This window comes from Vicia villosa, linkage group LG2 (genome assembly GCF_029867415.1).
Source record: "Vicia villosa cultivar HV-30 ecotype Madison, WI linkage group LG2, Vvil1.0, whole genome shotgun sequence".
In the NCBI taxonomy this organism is placed as follows: Eukaryota; Viridiplantae; Streptophyta; class Magnoliopsida; order Fabales; family Fabaceae; genus Vicia; species Vicia villosa.
This window is the reverse complement of record NC_081181.1, coordinates 172483468-172493169: the sequence shown is the minus strand read 5'-3', so window position 1 is coordinate 172493169 and position 9702 is coordinate 172483468.

The window sequence follows — 9702 nt, the reverse complement described above, 5'->3', positions numbered from 1 at the left end:
AAAGAGTTGAAAAAGAAAAAGAATGCAATAGGGAACTAGATCTAACATTCTAATCTATGTTATTCTAATCTACAAAGGGTCCTAAGGTCGAGGATAACTAACCTATCTCGATTCCTCTTAACAAAGGAGGAAGAGTCTAAGGGAACATGGCAAGCAATAGCAAGATGTAATCAAAATCAACGTAAGAAATGAGAGGCTAAGCATGGAAACAAGAGAAATAAGCTCCAAGTCAGTAGCAAAACATGGGATCGAATGTCCCAAATCAAATACAAAAGCATCACGGTACCCTACAAAAACATCCACAAGAAGTCGTCAAAGCATCGCATGCATCGTTACTTACCAATTAGCGGGCAAACATCAATTAATCAAAACAAAAGCAAGTGAACACAATGAGCTAGGCCTCAAGTCAGTAGCAAACTCAATCATCTAGTTCTAATATCCTATATTAATCTACATTAGTCAATTAGCATGAAGCAATACAAAACTCTAACCAAAACTAGACAACACTAGGTTAATACTAGCTAAACGGTTTCAAATTGTGAATGAAGTTAGAAACATGCAATCAAATGGTACAAGTCAGTAGCAAATAGCCTATACTAGATGCCTAAACAACCACAAAGTCATGCCAAGAAGTTTCACACAAAATTACGGGTCATTTGTACAAGTCACGATGCAACCGTCAACCAAAAACAAGTTATTTACATGTGAGAAAGGAAAATCAAGTAAAATAGGAAAACGTGATCTAAAATTTTCAATTCCAGGTTTTAGGACCTCTAAACATCCCTAATTATATGTACAAAAAGGATCCAACATTATTGCATGAATGCATTTTAATTTGAGAGTACAAACGTCACAATTATCTTTTAGAAACGCATATTAATCGAGCTAAACAAAGCTAACCAAATACCAATCAAAACAAAGAATTAGGAGTTCATTTTTTATACACAACATCATGGGTTAGTCTACAGCAATCATACAAAAATTGGCAATTAGATTCTGATCCTAAAGTATTAAACGGAATCACTTTGCGAAATCTATCAAAACCGAAAGAAACATGAACATACCAAAGTAAATGATTTATTAAAAGTAACAAACTAATTTCTAAAAATCTACGAAAAATACCAAAAATATATACACACATATATCTATCTAAAACATATTTTTATTTATTTTATTTCAATTAAAATTGGTTAAAGGTGCAAAAGTTAGGAGAGAAATGAATTTGAAAATAAAACTGAAATCTGTCCAGCAGGGGGTGAGAAAGTAAAGCAGAGATGAACTGATTCTATTACTAGCGCGCTGGGCCTCAAACAAGGGGGTGTAGATTGCAATTCGTGTGAACATGGCCCAGTGCATTTTGTTGATCCAGATTTTATTATTCAACAAAGCTCCATTACTGTCAATTAATAACATTCTAATACTAGTTAAGCAAAAAGAAAAATTAATTAAGAAAAGATAGAGGATTAGGGTTTAAAATATATGACCATTGAGCTTACCTCTCCTCTCCTTCTCACGAACGTGACACAGCGACGGCGCCGGAGGGAAGCTCCTCTCCGATTTGCTGCTCCGTTCATCTCTCTCAAGCAAGCGGCGGCGATAGCTCACGTTCTCACCTCCGATCAAATTTTTTTCGTCGCGGCTCTCATCCCCGTTCGTCCCTTCTCTCATGCCACCGTGAACCTCCTCTCTTCTCTCAATCGTCTCGACCTCAACTTTGACCTTCATCTCCATTTTGAAACCGTAAACGAATCGGGTGGTGGCACTGAAGATTGGATATCGACTGATGATGATGTAAGATAGAAGATTGTTGCGATGAATGATCCGGTGCCGATTGAAGTCGTGGTGGATTGAAGATTGAGATTGCTGAGAACGGTGACGCGAGGCTGATGGACGTAGCAGAAAGAATGTACCAGAAGATGAAGATTCGATGTTGATTATTGGAGCTCCGAGAAACGGTTACGGTGAGCTCTTTCCCGATCCTCTTTTTTTGTTTTCGTTCTGAGAATTCTTTCTCTTCTATTTTGATTTTCGTTTTGCACTTCTGAATCGGTGTCGCGATGATGTCGATGAATATCTTTATTTGCAGAGAATGAGGTGAGGATAATTGATGTAGATGCGTAATTGATTCAAATATGATGATGATTCTCAGATGATGATTGAAGCTGCGTGAAGATGATTAGAGGACCCTGTGAATTGAAGATTGAAGAATGTTTGGAGGTTTGATGAGAGTGTGCATTCAGAGATTCGAGAGGTCCTCCATTGATGGATCGTGAGAGAGAGATTGAAGGCTTAGGTTGTGAAGAAGATTGATAGAGGGCGGATGAAGATGGATGATTGAAAACTCTGAATGAAGGTGAACTGGTGAAGTTTTTGAAGTGAATGAGAGGGCTGAGAACTCTGTTATGGATCAGAGATGAGAGTGAAGATTGAGAGTGAGATTGAGGTTAGTTCTCCTCTTCTGATTTTTCTGTTTTGAGTTCGTTAAAACTGTTATGTGTTTGGAAGTTTCTGTTATAGGCAGTTAGGAAAGTTTGTTATGAAATTGGTTAAAGTTTGTTGGTTAGTATATGTAACTGGTTTTTTGGAAAGTTAGGAGTTATTAGAAAATGGCTAGGGAGTTATGGTAAAACTGTTAGAGGTTTGTTATATTCAGTTTTGGTGGTTGGGAGTTGGTTACAACTCTGTTTTTCTGTTACAAAATGGTTTTGTAGTTTAGTCAGTTAAAAGTTGTTACAGGTGGTTAGAAAAGTTGGTTATGTGGGTATGTGAAGTTAGTTATGTTTGAGGTTGTTAGCAGTTAGTTACAGTGTTAACTGCAAGTTAGGAAAACTCTGGTGGTTATACTGATTTGGTATGTGAAATTAATAAAACTGTTAGGAGTTAACTGTCAGGGGATTAGTAGTTATAATTGGTTATGTTGATTGACAGTTAGGAGTGTTATAGGCTTTTTGTGATGCAGGGTCCAGGTTTGATACATATGGGGCTGTTTTGGTTTAGTTGTGAACTGTAAGAGTTGTATGTTTTTTTGGTTTTGGACTGTATGTGTGAAACTGGATGTATGGGGTATGCTGAATGCATATGCTTGTGTAAGCTTAATGGATTCCTCGATGCAAAGCTGTTACAATTTGAATTTGGTTTATGTGACTGGTTTTTTGGATTGGATGTTGACTGTTAGTCATTCTTTCCTTCTTCTAATTCTCTGAATTTTTGATTCTGACTTGAACACACTACTAAATTGGCTGAATTTGTTCTCGTGAAGGGCATGATATAATTATGTGCGGATCTGAACTGATTTGTTTGAAATCTGTCTTTTCTTCGTAGGAGCATCATGGAGGTTTAAAGTTTGAAAGTTGCAAGAGGGAATAATTGAGACAAAGGGCATGGCTTGAAGAAAAATGAGGTCTTAGGATTAGAAGCAATAGGTTTAGAGGCATTCTGGAGTATTTTATTTTGGTGGTGTAATGGATTTGTATGTAATGGAATTAAAGAATGGCTTTTTTGTATGGATTTTGCAATGGTTCTGAACTTAGAAACTTGGTTCACTTTGAATCATCATTGAATGTTGAATTGTAATTTGGCCTTTTTGTAATGGGCTTTTCTTGTAATGACTTTTCTTGTGTTTCAAGTGACACCATCCATGTAATTCAACAATTTTATGTTTGGAAAGAACTCCCTCCATTTGTACAAATTGAATTCCAACTCTTCATTCATTTGAACTTCATGCAAGATTTTGGATGAATTATGAAATAAGACGAAAACCTTCAAAAGTTTAATTTGGATTTTGGTAAAAAAAGTCAACCGTTCCAAGTTGACTTTGACCAAAATCAACGCTTTATCATCTAGTTTTCAAAGTTGAGATGATCTGCCCAAATAACATGGACACTCCAATTCTTGCATATAAATTCAAGTAAGTGGCTTGCAACCCAAGTGATAACCTGATCCACTCCTTAATTGATGAACCCAACCCAAATGCTGAGTGAAAATCCCTGATGATCTTAATACCACACCTCTAGATTCAGCTGATAATCCCAAGCACACAGAGTAGACCTGGAAAACCTCAGTTGAACAAATTTGCATAGTGTAGAAACCTTACTCGCTGTGGAACCCTAGATCTTTCCATGACCATTGATCCAATGTCTCAGGTGCCTTATTGATTAGTGATGCATGATGCGTTATATGACCTAATGGGAGGTATGTACATGAGACTATGAAATGCATAAGCCTAAGCTAGTTAGAAATTAAGGGGTAGGACAAATTTGGGGTATGACAGCTGCCCCTATTTAATCATCTTAAACCTGAAGGTGAGATTGGCGTTAGCCTTTCGAACATTCGAGGTAGAAGAAGATTAAATATCCAAGTACCAGAAATTTGTCCTAAAGAGAAGATGGTGTAAGTGTTATCCCTTATTTTATTTTTGATATCTGCTGGGGATAGAGAATTTTTTTTTTGGTGGAAAAGTTTATGGTGAGTAATGGTTGAATGGAGATAGCTTGTAACGTAGCCAAGGTGCCAATACAAGGTTCTCAAAGAGGGTGGTTGTATGAAACAATGACTGAAAGGAAAAGATCTTGTGCGACCTATGACTCAACATCGGGGTGAGAAATAACAAACTCACGACTCATGAGAATTGAAAAAGACGAGGATAAGGTCGTCAGACCTACGATCCACAGGAATGAAAAAGATGAGGATAAGGTCAACGGACCTACGATCCACAAGAATTGAAAAAGATGAGGATAAGGTCAACGGACCTACGATCCACAGGAATTGAAAAAGATGAGGATAAGGTCAACGGACCTACGATCCACATGAAATGAAAAAGATGAGGATAAGGTCAACGGACCTACGATCCACAAGAAATGAAAAAGATGAGGATAAGGTCAACGGACCGACGATCCACAAGAACTGAAAGAGATGAGGATAAGGTCAACGGACCTACGATCCACAAGAACTGAAAGAGATGAGGATAAGGTCAACGGACCTATGATCCACAAGAATGAAAAGAGATGAGGATAAGGTCAACGGACCTACGATCCACAAGAAATGAAAGAGATGAGGATAAGGTCAACGGACCTACGATCCACAAGAATGAAAGAGATGGGGATAAGGTCAACGGACCTACGATCCACAAGAATGAAAAGATGAGGATAAGGTCAACGGACCTACGATCCACAAGAATGCAAAAGATGAGGATAAGGTCAACGGACCTACGATCCACAAGAATGAAAAGATGAGGATAAGGTCAACGGACCTACGATCCACAAGAATGAAAAGATGAGGATAAGGTCAACGGACCTACGATCCACAAGAATGAAAAGATGAGGATAAGGTCAACGGACCTACGATCCACAAGCAATGAAAAAGATGAGGATAAAGTCAACGGACCTGCGATCCAAGAATGCAAAGATGAGGATAAGGTCAACGGACCTACGATCCACAAGAATGAAAAGATGAGGATAAGGTCAACGGACCTACGATCCACAAGAATGAAAAGATGAGGATAAGGTCAACGGACCTACGATCCACAAGCAAGGATGAGGGTAAACAATGAGGCTGGAGCACGAGAAGATTATTGACAACACAGAGGCTAGGGATTGGGAATTGGTTTTGAAATGGTTTGCCAGGAAAGAAACTGGGTACATAACACGGGGGTTGGATCTAAAAGTTTTTCCGTACGAGGGGAAGAGACCACGGAGACTAGTGACGACTAGACTCGATCAAAAGACATAATCACGAAGATGTTGATGCTTGCGAAGCATAAGAATTACATCGGTCCCTCAGGCCAAAGGCGGGGTGTAACTCTTCAAGAGCGGCAATCGTTCGAATTGCCACACACTAAGTATGATTATTCAAACGATTGAAAAATGAGATGGGTTGAATGCCCACCCTCATTCGCGCTCTAATCTGCACGCAACATACGGGAAATAACCTCGGAGACAACGATTCTGACGAAGAAAGACATTGCATCCGATCCATGTTGGAGAGGGAAAATAAGATTTCTTTTTGGGGATTGAGAAAACCAAGTATCGGCACCGTGGATGGAGAAGATTTGCAATGTAGTAGCAGATATCGATCGGAGTTTGTAAGGACACCTTTTTATGTGGGGAAATATCATTGTCTTGATCGAGGGATGATTTGTACTATCTGGCTTATGCTTCGTATGCATGTTTGAATTTTTCTATGGCGTAATGCTCCATTTTGATGGATATGCTACGCTTTTGAGGATGCAATGTTATATGCGATGAATACTATATGCAGAGTGCCAAATAAAGGCATTAGTGATGTAAACACCAGGGAGAATCCCCTTAGTGTTAAGGACCATGTAGAGGTGCCAAAAGATATTGGACTTTGACTTGTAAGAGCACACTCTTGTTGTTGTCTTCCAGAACATAGAATGACTTTGGACTTCTCACCATGTGCCACTGCTTGGAAGATTTTCGACTTGAGGAGATTCCCTCAATTCACCATGTTGGGGATGAGAAATCCAGGTAATGAGCCCTGGTTAGGGAAGTAGGACAACTCCTAGGAGAAATAAAACTCCTATGCTTGAGGAATGGAACAAACTCTCGGGAGAAATAAACTCCATGCTTGGGGAGAGACCAAGGTTCCAGGAGAAATAAACTCCTATGATTAGGGAGAGGACAATAAAACTCAGAAGATCGTGCCCCAAGTTTCATGACCCATGAAGGAAATTGCCCCAGTGGATCCTTGGAGAGATTTGTCAAATCTCGACGTAACTGCCCCAGATTGGTTGAATTTGAGAGAGATTCCTCGACTTGAATGCCCTAGATATGCCAAATTAGAGAGGTCAAACCTCGATTCAATTGCCCCTGATTAGGCACGTCTTACTAGAATCCTCAAGCTTTCTTTGTTTTGAAGTCAAACAGACATGGAAACAACTTTACCACGCTCAACGGAGTCTTCAAACTCTTCCCTTCAAGGTAATCAGGGAAAGCATTAACTGTTCATGCCCAACGGAGTTCTTTGGATGACTTGCCCCTTGATGGTCAACATTTGAGATGATTAGCTTTTCCTCCTCGGAGTTCTCAAGTCTCTTGTACTTTGACATGGTCGAGTTACTTACTGATTCTCATCATGGTAATTTCCTTGGTGTTAAGCACATATTTTGTATGCAAAAGAATGTTAATTATAAGAATGATGATTCTAATGCAAAGCCTAGGTTAGCCTTGAAGTTTAAAGAAACCCTTTTTTTTTTATTGAAAAGAGGTTGCGACCTCTCGTGAATGGGTCACTAGTTGACACAACCTCGAATTTTCGCACATGAAAGATAAAGCAGGCATACGATACCAACATGGATATGAGTCTCGCTTCATTAGGAGTCAGTTAAACGATATCTCATCGGAGTGTGCTTTCAAAATAAACCCTACTTCAATTAGGACTTTTAAGGGTTGTAACTTGGCCAGGTTCACGGTTTTCAGAAAACAAAGGATTTTAGGCTCAAAGTTATTTGTACCCACCCCCTTCGCGATGTTCTCCATTCCTATGTTCAGTTAACTCGACACGAGTGTTCATTCCTCACAAGGAATTTGGGATGGTTGAGGAATCAATGAGGTTTTTCGGACATGGCAGTCACTCACTTTCCTATTCTTCTGATTGATCATCACACGACTTTGTTCCTTTGATGAGGATTTTTATTTTGTAATTCTTGTTTTTCGCTTCTGCTTTCCCTAACTTTTGCCTGGACAAATTCTCTTGAATTTTATTTTGGAGTCCAGCGGGATGCCCTAACTTTTGCCTAAGTCACTTATTTCAAGTTTTTGACTTAGCGGGCTTTCTTTTTTTTTTATTCACTTTTTGAACAAGTCGTGTGATCTTGCGTTGCTCTCGATTTGTTTGAAATATTGTGACTGCCTCATTCTCTGATTGATGAGGGATAACCATTATGGTTTTGATCCTTTTGATCTCTTGATGGAATAAGGATAATCATTGCAATTTCGACATTCCTCAACCTTTTGAAGGATAACCATTGTCGTATCCTTAGATTCATACCCTTTTGGTGAGTTTTGAACACTCAATCAAGTTAAATGAACACTACCCTGCCCCAAGGTTAAAATAAGGGTTTTTTAATGATTAGAAAAGAAACTTCTACTTCAAGGCTCAAAGGGGTTGACGAGGGTCTATCTCCCTTATATCTCCGGTGTTTGGGGATTTGAAACAATGCCTGTACATCCTCAGTAGGGTTTTTATTCAAAAACACATGATTAGAGATTTTTCATTTTTATCTTTCATCATTCTCCCTCCGCTCTTTGCCTAAGCAAGCGATTAGTAAAGTTGGTATCGTAATGCCAAAAACATTTTATGAGTGATAACGAATGGATTACTTCAAGACAAACATAAACAATGTATTATGATTTTCATTCAGAAATTAACAAGTTTTTACATGCTATAAATGCTTAAACAAACAATGAAATGTTATAAATGAGAATGCAATAAAGAAACTAAGTGAATGTCATTGTTGAGGAGACTTGACTCCGTCTGGACTTATTGATCTTGAATACTTTTTGCAGTTCCTTCCAGATACTTCAGATTACTTCAAAAGAAAACTCCAACGAAGTCACCCATGAGTTGTAAACTTTTGCCTTGCTTTAGGGATTCGAGCAATGCGAGTGATGCAATGCTCAAGATAAGAGTACGTCTTGCTTATCCCTCGTGCGGGAGCCCCAAACAACTTCCACACATGTACAAGAGATGATTACCAATTTAGCTTCAATATCCAAACCAGTCGGAGCGGGAGTAAATGACCCTTGCAGTTTTTTGACATCAAGCGCAAACCAACAATACCCAAATCAACGGAGTCATGGCTTTCAATCTTTTCCCCAAGAGGTGGAACCTTTTGTCAATCTCAATAATCGGAAACTAGAAGACTTCAATGATCGAATTGTTCTCATAATGTGTTTCCTCCTTAAGAGTGATAGGAATCTCAACTATGCTTTAAACATTCTGATACATAAGACCTTCTCATGGGTGAGATTAACATTTGCATTTGGCCTTTGAGGAACTTGTCTCAATTCTTCTTGTCAAAGAGAAAAGGCTTGAATAACCGCCATACACTCATTCATGTCAGTCTCCATTTCTGTTCTTATCTCAGTCAAAAACTCACGGAGTTGTTCCATTGTTAACTTTCGAGCACTTAACGGTGAGAAGTCACTTTTGTTGTGGAAGTCTGAATTTGAGTAGAAAGGGCCCCCATAAGCTTCTGATAGAACCATGAAATGCATGATATTATGAATGCATGTTTCATTTATGAGAGATCCTAAAGTCTTTTCACACTTTCATTTTCCTTTTTTTGGAATCAAAGCTTCTCTTTTTTTTTTGTATAGAATATCTTTTCTTTTCTTTTTCGCTTTTCTATTTCCTTTTTCTTTTTCTCCTTCCTTTTTTGGAAATAGACTTTAGGATCTTTCATAAATGAAGTGGACAAAGCAATGATGTTATGCAATGCAAGAGCATGGGATCAACGGTCCATATAATCTTAGTAACCACTGTACAATCCTCTGAATAACTGATACAGGTCAAATGTCACAGGATCAAAGGTCCGACACCTTTTTGAATACTAGGAAAACCAATAGTCACCAACAGAACAGAATAGTCACCAACGGTACCTGTCATGTATATCCCACCCCACTCACAGGTGAATCTAGGTCAAGGTAGGTCAATGGCTTCCAGCGTTATCAGTTCTCCTGA